Genomic DNA, 18,958 nt, shown 5'->3' with positions numbered 1-18,958 from the left:
TGATACGGTAAAATTTATGTTTTACTCTCATTCCTTATTTTTATGTCATTTGGAATATTAGTGTGTCACATTTGTCTTTTATGATTGTGTATATTCATGTATTATGAATCTAAACTTTCTTTTTCTTGTCTGGGCATTTACTTTTTTACAAATCTTAAACTTTAATTTGTGTTCAATAGTCAAAATGGGCCTAAAAATGCTTTTTTTAGGTGGTATTGATTTAAAATAGAAGTTATCTACCTCTAACACCTTAATTAAACAACCACAAATCTCCTCTACAACACAACTCAATTCAATTCCTTCATCTTTCTCATGCATTATGTGCCTCCTCCCATCTTGCATTATTTTTATCTCTTATTTCCACGTTGACTCGTGTTCTTCCCACCCATTGCAATGTTATCTAATTTATTTTAATCCTTTAGCTTGAGTTTATGTCAACAAATCGCTCCTTTATCCCCTTAATTTGCCTAAAACCTTATTTTACCATGGTTCCCACTTCACTCAATCCAATCAATGACATGCATACTTCTCATTTTCATTGACTTTGGTATGGTAAAATTTATGTTTAATTATTATTGTTTATTTGTATATCAATTGGAATATTAGTGTGTTACTTTTGGTTTGTTTTGTTTTTTTCAAGATCATGTATGTTCATGTATCATCAATCCAAACTTTATTTTTCTTGTCTAGGTATTTTCTTTTTTACAAATATCAAACTATAATTTGTGTTCAATGGTCAAATTGGGCCTACAAATATATTTTTAAGTGGTAGTGATTTAAAATAGAAATTATCTACCTCCAACAACTTGATTAAACAACCACTAATCTCTTGTACAACACAAACTCAATTCAAATCCTTTATCTTTCTTGTGCATTAGTGTGCCTCATACTATCTTACATTATTTTCATCTCTTATTTCCACTTTGACTCATGTTCTTCCCACCCATCACATTGGTATCTATTTTTCCTTAATCCTTTACATTGGGTTTACGTCATATTCTTGCTCCTTTATCTCTTAATTTGTCTTAAACTTTCTTCTACCATGGTTCCCACTCCATTCAACATAATCAATGACATGAGTACTTTCCATTTTCTTAATGTTCAGGACAAGTTTCACCATGATGTGTATTATAAATATATCAAACAACAAAAGCAGCAAACATCTACTTCTAAACTCCAAATTATTCGCAATGGAGTGGGCCGCATGGAACCTGGACCCAACCCATCCTCTTTAATTGGTGACTTGCACATCTTATTGATCTCTACCCCTTATGGCATTGGCATCTTTAAGGGCATCAAATAAAATGTGAATGGGGTTCATCCTTCACATTTCTAAGCCTCTGCATTCGTTTTTTCCTCTTCTCCTATTTCTTTCCATTGTTTCCCCTATTAATTGAACTACTAAACATGAGCCATTCCTCTCCTTCACACCTCCCAACATATTTCGCTCCATCTACATGGTATTTCTACACATATCTATTCTCATCACCATCCCTCCACTAAACATAAGATTTTTTTCTAAACATAAGGTCTTCTCTACTCCAATTATGCCTTCCCTCATACTCTCACATATCCAAACACTTCTTACCACTCTCTTCATTCTTCTTATCCCACCCCTCTACACCATTCCCCATCCACCTTTATATCCCCAACCAAATTCCTTTTACATCCTCTTATGTGTGCACATCCCTATAGTCTACCTTTATTCATCCCCTCACTCACCCACGATTATACTAAATCCTACCATCCAATAAATTAGCCATCACCTAAGTGCTACACAAACTAAACTTGATGCCCTTCATTCATCTTTTTGCAAGGTTGTCACTATTAACCTACACCATAACCCTCATTTTATCACAACCTGTTTTTTTTTAAAGGGTAAACACTTTTGATTTAAAGCTATGAATTGATGAGGACATAAACAAGGGACCTCGTCTTTGATAGAAACATTCAACAACACCCCAGTAGGTTTGAACCTTGATGGCAAGAACATCAACACAACACCTTAACCATCACATTATGCCAATATAGGCATCACAACCTAAAATTTATGAACTTAAAAATTAACCAATTCTTTAAGAATTTATAATCATATCATCAAGGATCATAACTAAGAATGAAAAAAAATCGCTTAATTTTGACCATATTATTTATAATCATACTTTATATTACTTTAAAATTGGTGATTACAATACTAAAGTTTACACCTTTACTTTATGTGCTCGTAAAGTAAGTTCAAGTGTCATAAATTGTATGTCTAAGTCCTTGACATACTAATGGTAGATTATATCTAAAAAAATTACCTTTAAACAACTTAAACCTTTGTTGGAACCTCCTAAACCTATTTGGGCCTCTAAAAAATTGCAGCGTAAGGTTTCTTTGTCACCTCTATTATATTCTATCTATAGTATAGCCTCCTTCCCACTCATTACCGCCACTATTCTCTATAAACCAATACCTCGCTTAAAGCCTCCAACCCATGCAACACTTCATCTTCCCAAACTATGTTAATTTTTAGCATGCATTTTACATTTAATTTTTTTAATTATATTTATTCAAAAGCATTTTTACTAAGTAATAAATAAGTCTTATTTGAATAAAATGCAAGATAGTTTAACTTTATTAATAGTTGATAGATTATCTTAAAAAAATAATTGAAAAATGATATAATTATTTTATTATTTTTATCTTTCATCTTAATTTTTGTATAAATATTTTTACACAAATTTAAACATTGGGAATTGATTAATTGATTGATTTAAATAGATAATTCATTTTTGTTAGAAAAAAATGGTCTTAAGGGTCATACACATTATATTAATTTTTGTATTAGATATGTGTACATAAATTCAAACATTGGAAATTGATTGATTGATTTAAATAATTACGTCATTTAAAAAAAAATTATTAGATAAAAATGGCCTTAAGGGCCATACACATTATATTAAACTTCATTTTTTAGAAGATTGCTTTAAATTGAGGATTGAAATGATAAAAACCATTATAATGTAGGATCCCAAATATAATGACACGCATGTTAAATAAGTAGTAACAAGTGTTTATGTTGAAATCAAATATAAAAAATATTGTAAAACCTATTAGATTCAACCACTAAACCCATTTCTACAATGAATCCAACATAAAACCAATAAAGTGTTGGCATTATACATTCTTATGAGAATAGTTGATGTTGTCATTGATGGCAACCATCTGGCAACCAACTGGTATTCATCTGGTAAGCCACCGGCAGTTACCGGCACCAAAAATAGACATCTACATACACCGGCAGGCACTTCACCAGCAGTGGCAACAATGCATATCAGCACCCTAGCCGACAAGGAATAAACTTTTGTTTATTGTATTTAAATGTAATTATCTTTTGTAAAAGTCGACATGGCATATTGTAAAAGACGCATATATATATCTATGAGATCTTATAGGTCATTTAGAATGTATGGAAGTATGAAAATTGTGTATAAGGTGATATAGTTGACAGCGAAGGTTTTGGTAATGGAATGAGCTTAAACCGGTACTGAACCTGGCATAGTTGATGTTGATTTGAAGCAGTACATTGTATTGGATTTCATAATCCACTTTTGTAGTCAGTGTGACTCTTATTGAACAGTGAGCTCTAGGTAGTTGGCCTTCCTGCATGTGCAGGCCCCTCATTGTAAGTAATATTTATTCATTGGCCAGTGAGTGAATATTATGGGTCACAAATCCCATCGAGATTTTTCCCACACCGGGTTTCCTCGTTAAACATCTTGTGTTATGGTGTGTTTTCTATGTTGTCTTTATTGTTCCTATTTACTACATTAATTCTTATTTACCGGTACACTGTTTTGGGATGCAAATTTCTTAATAAGTTTAAATATTCTGCTAACCGGTTAGATACTGATTCACCCCCCCTATCAGTATCTTTGGGACTGCCATTAAACCTAACAATTGGTATTAGAGCCTGGTCCTCTATTTTCAAAAGCCTAACAGCTTGAGGAAGATTCTGACACCGGTACAGATGGAGAACTTAAGAAAACAATTGGAAGGAGCTCTTGTAGACTATGATGCAGAGAAATTGAAGAATATCAAACTTGAAGATGATCTGAGGACTGCACATGAATTCATTCAAGGACTTCAGGGGAATCTTACTATAGCTCGAAATAAAAGAAAAGAACTTCATGAGAAGATGCAGAATGATAATGATGAAAAGGAAACTCTTAATGAACTTGTGAACAAATTGAGACAAGAAAATAGTACTATGAAGAATGAAATGCAAGATATGACTATGAGGTTATGCAAAGACATTGAAGACAGGAAGAAGAATGAAGATGGCTTGACTAGGAGACTCAATGATGCTGGAAATGAAAATCTAAGACTCAGTCATGAAAATGATATGTTGAAGACAGATTTGATTCACATGCAACATGATAAAACTGAGCTTATGAGACAAAAGGGAATTCTGGAAAATGAATTGGCTACTGCAAATCAACACAAAGAGAAATTCAAGAAAAGTTTAGAGGAACTTGATGATATGCTAAAAAGTCAGAAACCTAATGGAGATACTAATGGACTTGTATTTGAAGTTGGAGAAAGTTCTGGTACTGCAAACAATCATGATCATAGTAAACCGGTAAGATAACTTAATGCTTACAAGTTTAATGGCAAATGTTTCAATTGCAACAAATATGGTCATAGAGCAAACCAATGCAGATTTAGAAACAATCAGAACATTAATGCACCCATCGGTCAATGTTCCAAATGCAACAAAGTTGGTCATAATTCAGAAAACTGCATAATGAATGTGAGATGTTATGTTTGTGGAAGATATGGGCACTTATCTAATCAATGCAGAACGCAAACCGACATAGGATATGGAAAGGCTATTCAGAAGAATAATGTGACTTGTTATGCTTGAAACAAAATTGGGCATATTGCAAAATTTTGTAGAAGTAAGACTTCACCGGCAAATAATAAAGGATCCAGTTTGAAAGGCAAAGAAAAGGTAGATGAGGTAAAGCAAGAATTTTCAAAACAATGGATTAGGAAGACAGATTAGAATGTTGATGAAACTATCTCTAGACCGGTAGAACAAAGTAACCCTCCACCGGTAGGAGATTCTTCATCCAACTGAGAAGTAACCCTTTGGGGGTATTGCAACAAATTGAATATCATGTAGATTACCCTCGGTCAATGGTGAGAAGATAGATTTTTTCTTTACCGGCATATGTGTTAAGTTTTCACTTAACATACTTAATTCAGTTTCTAGTCTTTGCATTAATAGTGCTTATGAAATGGTCAACAACAATGCAATGATTGATGTGTTTGAATGGTTGAAAGATGAACTCATAGATAATTTGAAAAAGATTAGAGATAAGAAAGGGACATTTCGCTTTGGTAATCTTTTAGTATGCTTAATGTTGTATTTCACTAAGGAAATCCCCGGTATAGGATAGAAAGACTTTGGATATGACATACCGATAGGAAAAAAATTACAAGAAGCGTTTACCAGCATGGGAACTACAAAGGACAACAACATAACTGAATACTTTAAAGATTTTCAAGCTAAAATGAAAAATAGAGAAAGACTACCGCAGAGTGTAGTGGACAAATATGACAAAGAAATTTGTTTTGTCATCAAGAAGGATGAGACATGGATGGAAGTTGTACTTCCTAGGACTATATGGGTAACTGAAATGGGTTATGAGGTAGATCTCAACATTATTGAGACATATGCAAAAGCTTTGTTAGATGCACCAAGCGAACCAACAGAAGAAGTTTTTGGTAGTGTAGAAACTATTGAAAGTGATGTGAAAACAATAAAGCAAAGGAAAAGAAGAGAAAAATATATTAGAGATGCTTCAAAGAAGGTATAGGAAATCAAAGAAAATGTTATGAACTTTACTAGGATAACGGCTAGTGAGCTGGAAGGACTGCAACCGAAGGCACACATTTCACTGGTTGGCACATCTTCTGACAGTGAGATACCAACTGAATTCAAAAGAGTTGAAAGGAAGAGAAAACCTTCACTGGTACCCTCTCCTCCACCCAAAAGAACAAGGACTCTAAGGAAGAAACAACAGGCAATAAGGCAACCGACTAAGAAACTAACTCCCAAGAAGAAACAGAAACCGGTTATACCTTCATTGGATAATTTGTTCAATGAAATAACTGATGATGGAAATTTGGCTAATGTGAGTAAATTGTATAACACATTCAATGACCCAGACAAGGAAAGCATTGAGAACAGTATAATCTTACATCTGGATATATACAAGAAATTTTTAATTGAAGTAGTGGATGAATTGCCTAATGAACTGTATAGAAGATTAGATGCAAAGAAGATTGCAGTGATGGAATTGGATAAGAAACTTAAAGTTGAAAAACTTCTAGCTGTACATCCGGTTAACTCAAAAGAGGAAATTGATGACCTGATTTGTGAGGCTAATAGATCCGTTTTTGCTAGTGGTCACCGACAAGTAAGTTTGATGGCAGGTATAGTAAATGAGATTGCAGAGGAGATTGCTGATAAATGGGATATCTTTTTTGTGGAAAAAGAAAAACAAGAGGAAATGAACAGGCCAAAGAAAACATTCAAAGTGTATCAAAAGGATAAGGACAAGGGGAAAGGTAAAATTGGTGGTATTCCAAACATCAAGATCACTGACAATTTACTGCCACCTTTGGATACTACACCGGTACATACTGATGATCCACCGGTTACTGACATTGAGGTGACACACATGATAACACTATTCCTGAATTTGAAGGTGAATCTTTATTGTTTCGATTGTGTTTGTTCAAAGTGTCGGTGTTTAAGCAAGAGACAACTTATTGCAGATTTTGGATTTTTTGGATTTGTAAAGTATTTTTGTTTTTTTTTTAAATTAACTTCATCGATCAAGGTATTTAAGACATTTATTAATATTTATTCTCAAGCAAGGTGTATTTATTCGCCCCTAGTGTCTAGCAAGGCATAAGGCATTATGAGCAAATGAATGGATTGATGAGAGGGACATGGATAAGTGAAGGATGGATGCAACTTATTGTGGAATAAATGCTAAGGGATTTGGTTTTCAAGGACTATTTCACGATGGGATAGCATGTTTATCCAAGATAAGGGACTATATATGGCAATGTAAGGTGCTAGCGTGGTGCTTTGGATAGCATGGAGTTGATAGGAATGGACATGTCAAGAGGTTTTCTAAAAAAAAAGTTTTACATTTTATGTCCTAGTTTTTCATCAAGATCAAGGGATGGATGCGATGGAGATAGGATAAAGATAGGCTAAGAAAAATCATAGATAGTAATGGATGATGGAAGCAATAAATGGATAAGATAATGGATAGAGACTAAAAGGGATGTGGATAACGTGAAGCAAAAAAAGATGTATGATCTTTATGAAGACTCCTAACCTTGTCAAAATCAAAGGTGGAAAAGGGAATATGGAGATAGATAGGGTAAATGAGGATAATGGAGACTATGAGAGATAATGGTGGATGAGGGATAATGGAGGCTATGAGAGATAATAGTGGATGAGGGATAATGGAGACTATGAGAGATAATGGTGGATGAGTGATAATGGAGAATGAGGTAGATAGGAAGTATGGATCCAAAACTTGTCGATGAGAGGCTCATCTTTACACTTTTAATCATACTTTATGGTTTAAACTTTTAATTATCTGTGAACTAATATGCCTGGTGGCATACTTATAACTTGCATGTTTACTTATTTTTTCTATTATATTCTGCTTATTAGAAGTAATATTAGGAATGATATCTTTTGGTTAATTTTTTTACTTTTTTATTGATTTGCAAGTATAAATGTCGTGATATCCAGAATTATGTCATTTTGATCTATTTAATCTTCATAATTGTATTTGTAAATATGTTTTAACAGAACAAGTAGATTCAACAGTCAACTGTAGTTCATTTGCCACCTGTATGATGACGACTCTTGAAGTATTCTAGATAGAAGATCATCTTGATCTTCCTTGTGTCTATTTCATCGATTGTCTCTGGAACCTTAACTTCCTTCTGAAATTTGTTAGTCTGATGTTAAGTTTTATCCAAATCAGTTTGTATCTGGTACTCTATTTTAAGCGGGTAACAATAGTTTGAATTTGAATAAAGGATATGTATAAATATCTCATCGAGCTCTGTAGAATGTAATAGGAAAATTAGTCAGTAAGTTATCTAGCAGTAGAGCTCCATATTTTGTAATCAACAAGTTTGTTTTTACTTCCCGTTGGAAGTACATTTCAATGAAAATTAGAAGTTGATCTAAGAATTCTTGTAACTCAGATCCCACCAGAGGAAGAGCAGGGCCTGCTCAACCAAAGGGAGGTGATCCTTGTGTTGTTTATTTTACATGCTTAGTTTGTGCATTGAAATTGATTTCACATTGTTCAGATTCCATGGTAATGCATTCCTGATTAGATTAAGTGTCGAATTTCAAAAGCTATAGTTGTTTTAATTCCCACTCAGATATTGTTTAGATAAGTGCATGTTAGGAAATGTTAGTTGTCTAATGTCATTTAGTTTATTTCTAGTAAATGAATTTAGTAAGATGATGAATTTGGAATTAAGAAAAGAACAAAAGCATTGTTGGATTAACTCATGGAATTTAGTTGTTTTCCTATTTGTTAATTAGATTTCATTTATGGAGTTATAATTTAGATTTATTTTCTACAAACGTAATTTAGATTTCACTTTTAGCAAGCATAAAATAGGTTTATTTTCTAGCACTTGGTTGTAAATTTAATTTCATAGGAACATAAAAATTTATTGAAGTTTGTGATTAGATAAGTTCATGATTTAGATCTTAAACTCTGTTTTGTTCGAACTCTTGGTGTTAGATTGAACTCTTCGCAAGATAGTTGATTTGTGTAGCTTAAATTAGCAAAGTGTCTTTTAGTTCTAAACCACAGTCATAGGAATAGTTCCTAATAGATCATGATAGCTCCTGATGGAGAATGATTCAACCCCAGACACTGTTTTATAGTGCAAAACACCCCAATTGAGATCCTCCTTATCGTAGACAACTTTAAAACACACCCCGAGTCGATAATAAAAATAATTTAAATGGTGCAAGTTGTGATACCAACGACCTTGATGATCATTTTTTGCATCGTTGATGGGGAACTAAAAAGATCTGGCTATTTAAGTTAGAACCTTCGTGTTGATAAGGAAGATTCAGGCAGTTGATGAGAAGATCTAGAGATCAATTTGGAATATTCCTTCCAAGACATTATAACCTTGATCGATTGCAAGAAGAACAACAAAATGAGTTAGAAGAATAAGTTGAACAATTTGAACAACAACAACAATAGAATGAAATGGGTGATAGAGTGGAAGTTGAAGATCCTCCACCAAACAGGACATTCTCATATCCTATTAATTTAAATATAAGAGATAATGAACCCCCTATGAAAAACATTTCACCCTTAGTATTACCAACTTTTAGAGGAAAAACTTTTGAAGATCCTAATTAGTTTCTTTTTGAATTTAATGCCCTATGTCAGACATATGACTATACATCTGATAATCAGAAGTTCAAGTTATTTCCCTCTACTTTAAAAGAATCAGCATTAAGATGGTTTATGGGTTTACAAGCTGGTTAAATCTCTACCTGGTCAAAAATGGAAATAGTGTTCTTGGATAAATACCAAGATTATTGTCGAGTAAGAGATAGGAAAGAGGAATTGTTTTGAATGAAGCAATTAAAAGATGAGAGCTTAGAGGATTATGTTGATAGATTCATGTTTGTACATAAAAGGTGTGCTGAAGGTCTTAATGATGATATCAGTCAAACAATTTTCTTATGAGGAGTTGATGATGAATCAAAAGAAGCTTTGAACTTAATGGGTAAAGAAGATATTAATAAGATTCCTTTAGAGGAGATTATTGAAATTTGTAGAAATTACTTTAGGATAAGAATTGGGACTAGGGGATCTAGGAGAAAAAAAGTTGTAGGACCTGATGTATCTCAAGTTATGGAAGCGTTGGCAAAAATCTAAAAACTGATATGCTCCTCCATCTCAATAGTCAAGAAGATAAGAAAAGTACCGAACCTTTAGCCATCTATTGTTCAAAATGTAGGGGGAAACATCTTTTAAGGGAGTGTCCAATGAAACAAGTTGATCTCTGTGAAATTTGTGAGAAGAATCATGTTACAAGTTTTTGCAATATTTTACCATAAATAAAGAATCATTTGAAGAAGCCACCTTTTGAAGAAGAGCTCAATTATGTTAGTCAAAGATCATAGAATGTTGGTTTTAATTTGCATAGGCAGGGCAATATGGTCTGAGGAATAATTGGAATTATAATCAATGGACTCCTCCTCCAATGCAACCACCTTCTACATCTTGGGGACCTCCTGAATGGGTTAGTCCATAATGGAATCAATGGAGCCAAATACAATGGAACTCATAGTGGCAGCAAAATCAACATCCATGGCAACAAAACCAACCTTAATTTCAACCATGGCAAAATCAAGGCCCAAAGTGACCTTGGGGACAATGTCCACCTCTTATCACTAGTCCAAATACTACTAATGAACAAATAAACCAACCTGGGATTATAGCACAACCAGCCCCAAATCCTAAGAATAATCGTCCTCAACAAGCATTTAATGTTGATATCAACCAACCTGGTTTGAATGTAATTGAAGTAAATGATATCCAACTAAGGAATCATAATGTTCCTTCCCAAGATAATACTGAGGGGAAAAGAGATGCAAAGGAAATAAGGGAAGAAGAATATGATACAAATAAAGATAAATAAGTAACTGATAAAGCTCCATATCTAGAATGATTGGATATACCACATAAATCTCATGATTCCTCCCGATCAGACCATTGCCAATTTGATAGATACACCATTTCTTCGGGAGTTGAAAAAGATTAACATTGAAATCCCTTTGTTGCAAACCATAAGGGATATACCAGAAATAAACCAACTTATTAAGTTACTATGCGTTAAGACACTTGGAAGGAAACATAAATTTCCACCCACAATACAGTTAGGAACAAAACTTACTGATGTTTTGTCGGGAAGATTGCTTACTCAAAAATATAGTGACCCTGGGAGTCTTGTGATTAATTTAAGCATAGGAGGAATTGAAATACCAAATGTGTTGATCAATTTTGGACTAACCATAAATGTTATCACTACAAATATGGCAGAAATATTGAAAATGACTCAAGTTCAACCAAAAACAAATGTACTTCAATTAGTAGATCAGTCTACTGCTAAACCTAAAGGTGTTCTGGAAAATATTACAGTAACTATTGACACATGGGGATACCTAGTAGATTTTCTAGTAATTAAGCCTAGGAGAAAAATGTCAGGATATCCAATCATACTAGGGAGACCTTGGTTAGAAACTACTATAGCACTCATAGATTACAGATCTGGCAATATGACCATTTCCAATGGTCATAAACAAAAATAATTAACACTTTACCCCCCAAGAAAACCAACAATCCATTCTAATACTCAGCAATGGATTGATGAGGATATGGATTCAGAAGGGGATGGATTTGTTGAATTAGCCATGGTCACTTTAACTGAACACATTAAAGAGTATGTGAAATATGTTGATAAAGGAGAAAAACTTGATAACACTAAGAGGCATTATGAAAGGATTGAGGGAAATTCTTCTCAAAAGAAGAAAAAAAAAGTCATAGAAAGATTTTAAGTCATCATGACTAGTATACTTGCCCTCTAAATATACTTATCAAAGATTCAATTGAAGGGAAAATCATACAAAGGAAATTTCAATCTCAGGAAATAAACCCCTATTCATTAATTCATCCTTTCCTGTTGAACAAGAAGAAGAGTTAAAACTTACTCTAGAAAAACATACAAAGGTATTTGCTTGGGACTACAAGGACATGTGAAGAATACATCCTTCAATCTGCACACACCACATTTATATTGAGGATGTCAAACATATGAGACATGGACAAAGACGAATTAATCATAGGGAATTAAACAAGGCCACTAAGAAGGATTATTTTCCTTTGTCTTTCATTGACCAGATTCTTGATAACCTAGCTAGTAGTAACTATTTTTCTTTCCTGGATGGTTTTAGTGGCTATAATAAAATACAAGTAGCTCCTGAGGATCAGGATAAGACAACATGTACACATCCTTGGGGAACTTTTGCATATAGAATCTTACCATTTGGACTTTGTAATGCACCTGCCACTTTTCAAAGAGTTGTTTTGGTCATTTTTGCTGACTTAACCACTTCATGTGTAGAAGTTTATATGGATGATTTCAAAGTACACGGGAAAACATATGAAGAGGCATTATAAAGTTTAAACAAAGTGTTGCAGAGATGCAAAGATCACAAATTGTCACTCAACCATGAAAATGCTCTCTCATGATTATAGAAGGGATTGTGTTAGGACATCATATCTCTAAAGAAGGTATTAAGGTAGATCCAAAGAAAGTGGAGGTCATCCAACAAATAGAAGTTCCCAAAACTCAAATGGATGTTAGAAGCTTTCTTGGTCATGTAGGTTACTACAAAAGGTTCATTGAGAGATTCAGTAGAATTATTGAACCATTGTTCACATTACTCAAAAAGGATTCATAATTTCTATGGACAGATGACTGTCAAAAGTCATTTGAGACTATAAAACATGCTTTGACTATCTCACCAATAATCAAAGGACGTATTTGGGGAGAACCATTTCATATACATACTAATCCATCCAATTTTTCTATTGGAGCAGTCCTAGGATAGAAGCATGAAAATGGATCAATGCATGCCATTTACAATATCAGTAAAAATTTGAGTCTAGCTAGGAGAAATTATACAACTGAGAATGAATTTTTAGTTGTTGTGTATGCAATAAACAAATTTACACATTATATCACTGGTTACAAGATTTTTATTCATACAGATCATTCAACTATTCGTTATTTAATGAACAAAGTTGTTATAGGTGGACGTATAGTCAAATGGTTGTTGCTTTTGCAAGAATTTGATATAACTATTGTGAAAAAACCAGGGAAGGATAATGTTGTAGTTGATTTTCTCTCAAGAATGGTTTTGCAGGGTAATGATGAACTAGTTAATGATGCTTTTCCAGATGAACACTTGTTTTCTATCTCAGTAGAAGCACCTTGGTTTGCGGATATTGCAAATTACCTTGTAACAGGGAAGTGCCCAAATCATTTTAACCCTAAGCAAAAGAAAAGATTGATTCGTGAAAGTTCTAGATTCAAATGGGTTTATGGAGTTTTATTTAAAATGTGTCCTAACCATGTTCTTCATAGGTGTGTACAAGAGATCAATATTTATGACATTATTCATGCATGTCATAATGAACTAGAAGGTGGACATTATTCAACAATCAAAATATTTCATAAGATCCTGGGAGCAGGCTAGTTTTGGCCTTCCATGACTAGAGATGTTTCATGTTATGTGAAGCATTGTGATGAATGCCAATGCATGGGGAGACCAACAACAACAATGGAGATGCCTCTTCAACCACAAATAGTTCTTGAGCCTTTTGAGAAGTGGGGAATTGATTTCGTGGGACCTATAGATCCTCCTTCTAGAGGGTATCATTATATTTTGGTTTGTACATATTATGTTACAAAGTGGGATGAAGTGAAAGCATTGTGAGTAGCTAGAGAGGAGAAGGTTGTTGACTTTTTGTAGAAGAAAATTCTTCAAAGGTTTGGTGCTCCGAGAGAGATAGTATCTAATCAAGGACCACAATTCATGTTTGCCATGATGGAAGCTTTTATGCACAGATATAAAATGACACACCAAAAATCTACACCCTATCATCCTCAAGCTAATGGCCAGGTGGAGGTTTACCAATCGGGAATTAGAGAATATAATCACAAAAATTATTTCTTTGAGGAAGTCAGATTGGTTAGATAAGTTAGATGAAGCAGTTTGGGCTTATAACACATGGAAGACCACAACAATTTTTTCTCCATATGAATTGGTGTATGGAAAAATACATGTTATGCCAATTGAGTTTGAATTGATAACATTGAGAACAACATGGGAATTCAGGATTTATCTTTCAGAAGTGGAGAAGGCCAAAATTTTGCAGCTGAACAAATTGGATGAGATGAGAGTAGAAGCCCTGCAGCATTCAGAATTAATTAAGAATCAGAGGAAACTATGACATGACAAACATATTGTCTCTGGACAGTTTAAAAAGGGAGACTGGACACTGTTATTTGATTCTAGGTTCCAAGAATTTAAAGGAAAATTTCATAGAAGATGGTTGAGACCTTATGAGATTAGTCAAGTTTATGATAATGGTGCAGTAAAATTAATACCTATTGATAGGGAAAAGAGGATGATGTTGGTTAATGGTCACTGTCTCAAGTTATATCACAAACCAACATCAATGGAGAAGTTATGTGAAGAGATGCAGTCAAATATTGAACACTTCATCATGGAAGATATCACTTCTATGATGAGGTCCAATTATGCATGATTCCAACAAAAGACTGAATAAAGGAGATTAATTGAAAACTTGAAAAGGCGATTTATCTCCCAAAAAAAAATTTGAGGAAGATTAAAAACCAAAAGTGGCGGTCTACCTCAGGGGTGAATTGAAAACCATAAATGGTGGCTTTTTCTTGATCAACTACAATCTACTCCCGATGGCTCCTGACAGCTCCTAATGGCTTTCAAAGATCAAGAATAAGTCTTTACTAAAATAGTACCACTCTTACTCCTGACAATTCTTGATGATCAAAAATTATTTTGTTTAATGTTTTATTGGTACATGCAGAAGAAGCTATGAGTAATTCCTCATTAACTTTTCATCTTGACATGTTGATATTCACACTCCTAATAGCCCTTGATCAACATGCTACTTCTTTTAAGTAGCAAGATGATGAGTTGTGGAAGATGACTCCTGACCAATGTAAATTGAATGGTTAAAAGGTAGACATTTATCATAAGTATTATTTGTGAAATATTATTTTCTGATTTTGTAGATATAATGTAGGAATGATAAATTTTGTTTGTATAAAGTTCCCTCTAGCTTATTAATAGCTGTCTAATTAAAAGTAAAGGTTTAAAAGATGAAATGATTTGAGATGGATTAAATTGACATCAGCTGCCATTTCAAAATCTAAAAAGTAATGATTATAGTGATCATCACACATATTCGACCCACCACCAACTCAACAAATCTAAAAGCGAAAGTACAGGATGATGGCAGGCAAATCGTTCGGTTTTGTATGAAATTAATGAAACATGTGTGTAAGAAATTAATGATCATTTTGGAATAATTTCTATTCAAAACATGGAAATTATTTCATCTCATTCTCATTTTGAAAGCTAAGTTCAGTAATAGAGTTGAAAAGAGCAGAATTTTCTAAAAATGGGGAATAAGAGAATTGAAGAACCTGAGAATTTTAGCTTTGACCCATAAACAGAAAGGCTATTATAGGAAGTGGGGTGGCTAAAATTTGTCAAAATGTATGAGGGATATGCGCCCAGAATTGTGGAAGAGTGTGAAAAAATTCCATGTCAATGTCACCAGAGTAGGAGGAGAAATAGTTGAAGTCGCTTTGTATATTATAAGTGAAATTTCAGGGACTCTTGCAGAAGGTGGGCTAATCAACAAAGGACATATAAATTTTTATGAGGTGATTAATTCATTCCATGAAGGAAATGAGAGATAGCCTATTTTATAGGTGCACAAGGGCAGTACAAAAGGAATAAATAGAAGCAACTTGGATGAACCATGGAAAACCACAATCCTTTGTCTCATGAAATTTTTCACTTGTGAAGGACAGTACGGAACAGTGTTACTCTCGAGAATACGACTATTGATTCACCTGAAGTATGCAAATACCAAATCTGAAGCTCGAGTTAATCTTTTGTCTTTTCTATTTTCGCAAATTTATTCTATGGTAGCTAGGGTAAAGGTGAAAGATGGTCACATAAAATATCTTGGTTTAATCCATATTATTGTTAAACATCATTTTCTAGAGAAGGAAGCGGGAAAAGAAAAATGGTTAGAGTTCCTGTCCTCACCTATGCTATCCTCATTTTTAGCATTAGCAAAAATGAGGGTACCCCCCAAATTTTACTTGTTTGTTGTTTTTTCCTGCTCTATGGTTTGCTTTTCGAGATGTTTTATGTAGTCCAAAGTGTGTTTTTCTTTGTTTTACCCATTTTTCGTTAATTGTGCAAGTTTCACAATTTAGGTGTAATTCAAGTTTGTAGACCCGATCTACACCAAGTTTCATCTTTTAGGTGTAATTCATGTCCGTAGACCTGATTTACACCTCTTTTGGCTAATTTCACCTTTTAGGTGCAATTCGGGTCTATAGACCCGAATTACACTTCATAGGTGCAAATCGGGTTCATAGACCCGAATTGCACTTATTTATTACACTTTGAGTTATTTGTGGAATTTTTGAAGTGTTGCATTAGGAGTCTATTTTCCTCTTTTAAAAGCTAAATTGTCTCCTTAATATTCATTTTAATCCTTCTGTGATCGAATTTGTGGCTGGAAGGAGAAGGATTCTCAACTTCCATTTTTCGGGTATGAATTTCTTCCCTTCGATTTAGGGTTTTTATAACCCTTTTCATTTTACTTTATTTTGAATTTATATGTTATCAAATCGTTCTTCATAACTTTTCACTCGATCGGATCTTTGATCCGAGTTGGATTTTATTTGATTGATCGATTTATAATGTAGTGGTGTCGTGATAGGGCCGTAGGCCTGCCACGTACCATTGATTGGTTAATGGCAGGTCTACAACCTCATCACGACACCACTCTTTACCTACACATTGTATTTGTATCACTGAGGAGTTGTGGAGGGCAAACGGCCCAACACACACCACAGTATGGTGTGTGGCGGGTCGCCAACCCACCACATTGTTTCTATCTCGCAGTTCTTTTGTGGTGTTGGCAGGGCCTTCGACCTACCATACACCATGACATGGTGTATGATAGGTCGGAGACCCTGCCAATACCCCTTTGTGCCCTAGTTTTCTTGCAATACTTTCGTAGTGTTTGGTGGGGCCGTAGGCCTACCATACACCACAAACTATTGTATGTCGGGTCTACTACCCCGCCCGACACCATTTCAAAATTATTTTTAAAGTGCAACGCAGCTTGTAAACCCGCCCCGTGTTTTATTGTTTTCATCCAATTTTTAAGTATGGCGAGTCTATAGACTATAGACCCGATCAACACTTTGGTGCTTTTTCTTTAATATGTGTATTTTGGATCTATGGGTTTGAATTACACTTGTTTTTTAAGGATTTTTCTAAGTGTAATTAGATTATTTTTAAATAAATTCTAATTACGTTTTTCGTTCTACACTTTTATAAATGGATTTTTTTAAATATTTTTATTTGAGATTCATTTATTTGCACACATGTAAATGGTAATTTTTCATTCCATTAACTTTGAAAACCTAATTATCTCAAATGTACTATTGTTAGAGTATGTTCAAATCATATGAATAAAAATGAATTGATCAGATGTATCATGTTGATACTAATGAATATCTCTTGCTCTCAGTATTGTTATAATGACAGAGGTATCTCCAAACAAAAGAGGGATGAAATTCAAGAACCAAGACTTACATCTGGGTTTTCCTTCTTCTTTAGTTACTTCTAATATTGATCATATTAGAGACACGAAGATAGGTCATGTTGACCTAGAAGAATTTCTCAAAAGAATCAAGAAACCACCTTCATATCAGGATATGGAAGCAGTTATCAATATTGGTATACACTTAGTTGCAACTTTTCCCATGTCAACACAAGATCCTGAGTTTGTGATGGCAGTGGTGAAGTATTTTGATCCTGAAAGAAGAAGCGTGAAAGATGAATCTAGAAAGAAATTAATCAGGATTGATGAAGAGTTCTTTGATTCAGTGTTCAAATGTTTGAGTATTGAGAGATATTCAAATATCACCATGTAGTCAGTTGTAGCCTACTGTGACAAGAATTTTGATAAGTTTAGGCGTAATATTAATGACAATTGGTTTAAAACTCCAAGGCCAACTATTGCTAGATGGTCAGAAACTCTTCCCAGGTGCGACTTCATTGAAGAAGTCAATGACTTGATAACTCTTTTGAGTAGAGTTAAAGGACTTCCCACTTCTAATACTTTCTATAAGTGGATGTATCAATACATCCATGTGATCAGACAGAATAAAGAGAAGATATTTTGGGGAAAGAAAATCAGTGATGCCCTCTGTGATAAACTCACCAAGGTTCCTACTACTCTTAAGTTCTATATGATGTCTTACTTGGTATACGTTGCAGCTTCAATGAGACACTTTCCTGGCTTAACTACTACTAGTGATAGAAGGCAAGTTGAGGTACATGAATACTATACCCAGTTGGTCTTGAAAGAAAGTTATAGTCATTTACGAAGAGTTAATGATGCCTTTTTTGGTTATTATATGGTCATGATGGATACAAATCTATATAATAAGAGGGTGTCTGATCATGCATGGAAAGTTGTTAATCAATATGGATGCATGTTTCTTCAGTTTCCAACTTTTACCTATATTAGGGTTGGATGTTTCAATGGTGAGCCCTTCATGCTCCCTAGATATCCTTCTGACAAGATTGTGCTAATGGAGCTTTCTTGTCAAATGAGTACTGTACATGAGTCCCAATCTGGTTCTCATAAGACAAGTTTGAAATTCTCTATCTCTATTGGGAGATATTCTATTAATTCTATTTTCAAGGCAAGAGCCATGGAGGATGAGATGATAAGAGTCACTACGAGATTCTTCAAAGCCAAGAAGGATTTTGACTATAGGGGTATGAGAAACAAACTAAAGAAAGCCTATGTGCATGCTCATCGGATCAATGATGTTTGGGTTGATTTTAGATCCAAGCATGATATAAGGAAACTTGATTATTGTCGCTTAACATTTGAGAAAATTGAGAATTTTTGTATTGCCGATGTTCCCAATGATGTGGAAG

The sequence above is a fragment of the Cryptomeria japonica genome, chromosome 3 (assembly GCF_030272615.1).
Source record: "Cryptomeria japonica chromosome 3, Sugi_1.0, whole genome shotgun sequence".
In the NCBI taxonomy this organism is placed as follows: domain Eukaryota; kingdom Viridiplantae; phylum Streptophyta; class Pinopsida; order Cupressales; family Cupressaceae; genus Cryptomeria; species Cryptomeria japonica.
Note: the sequence above shows the minus strand (reverse complement) of the source record.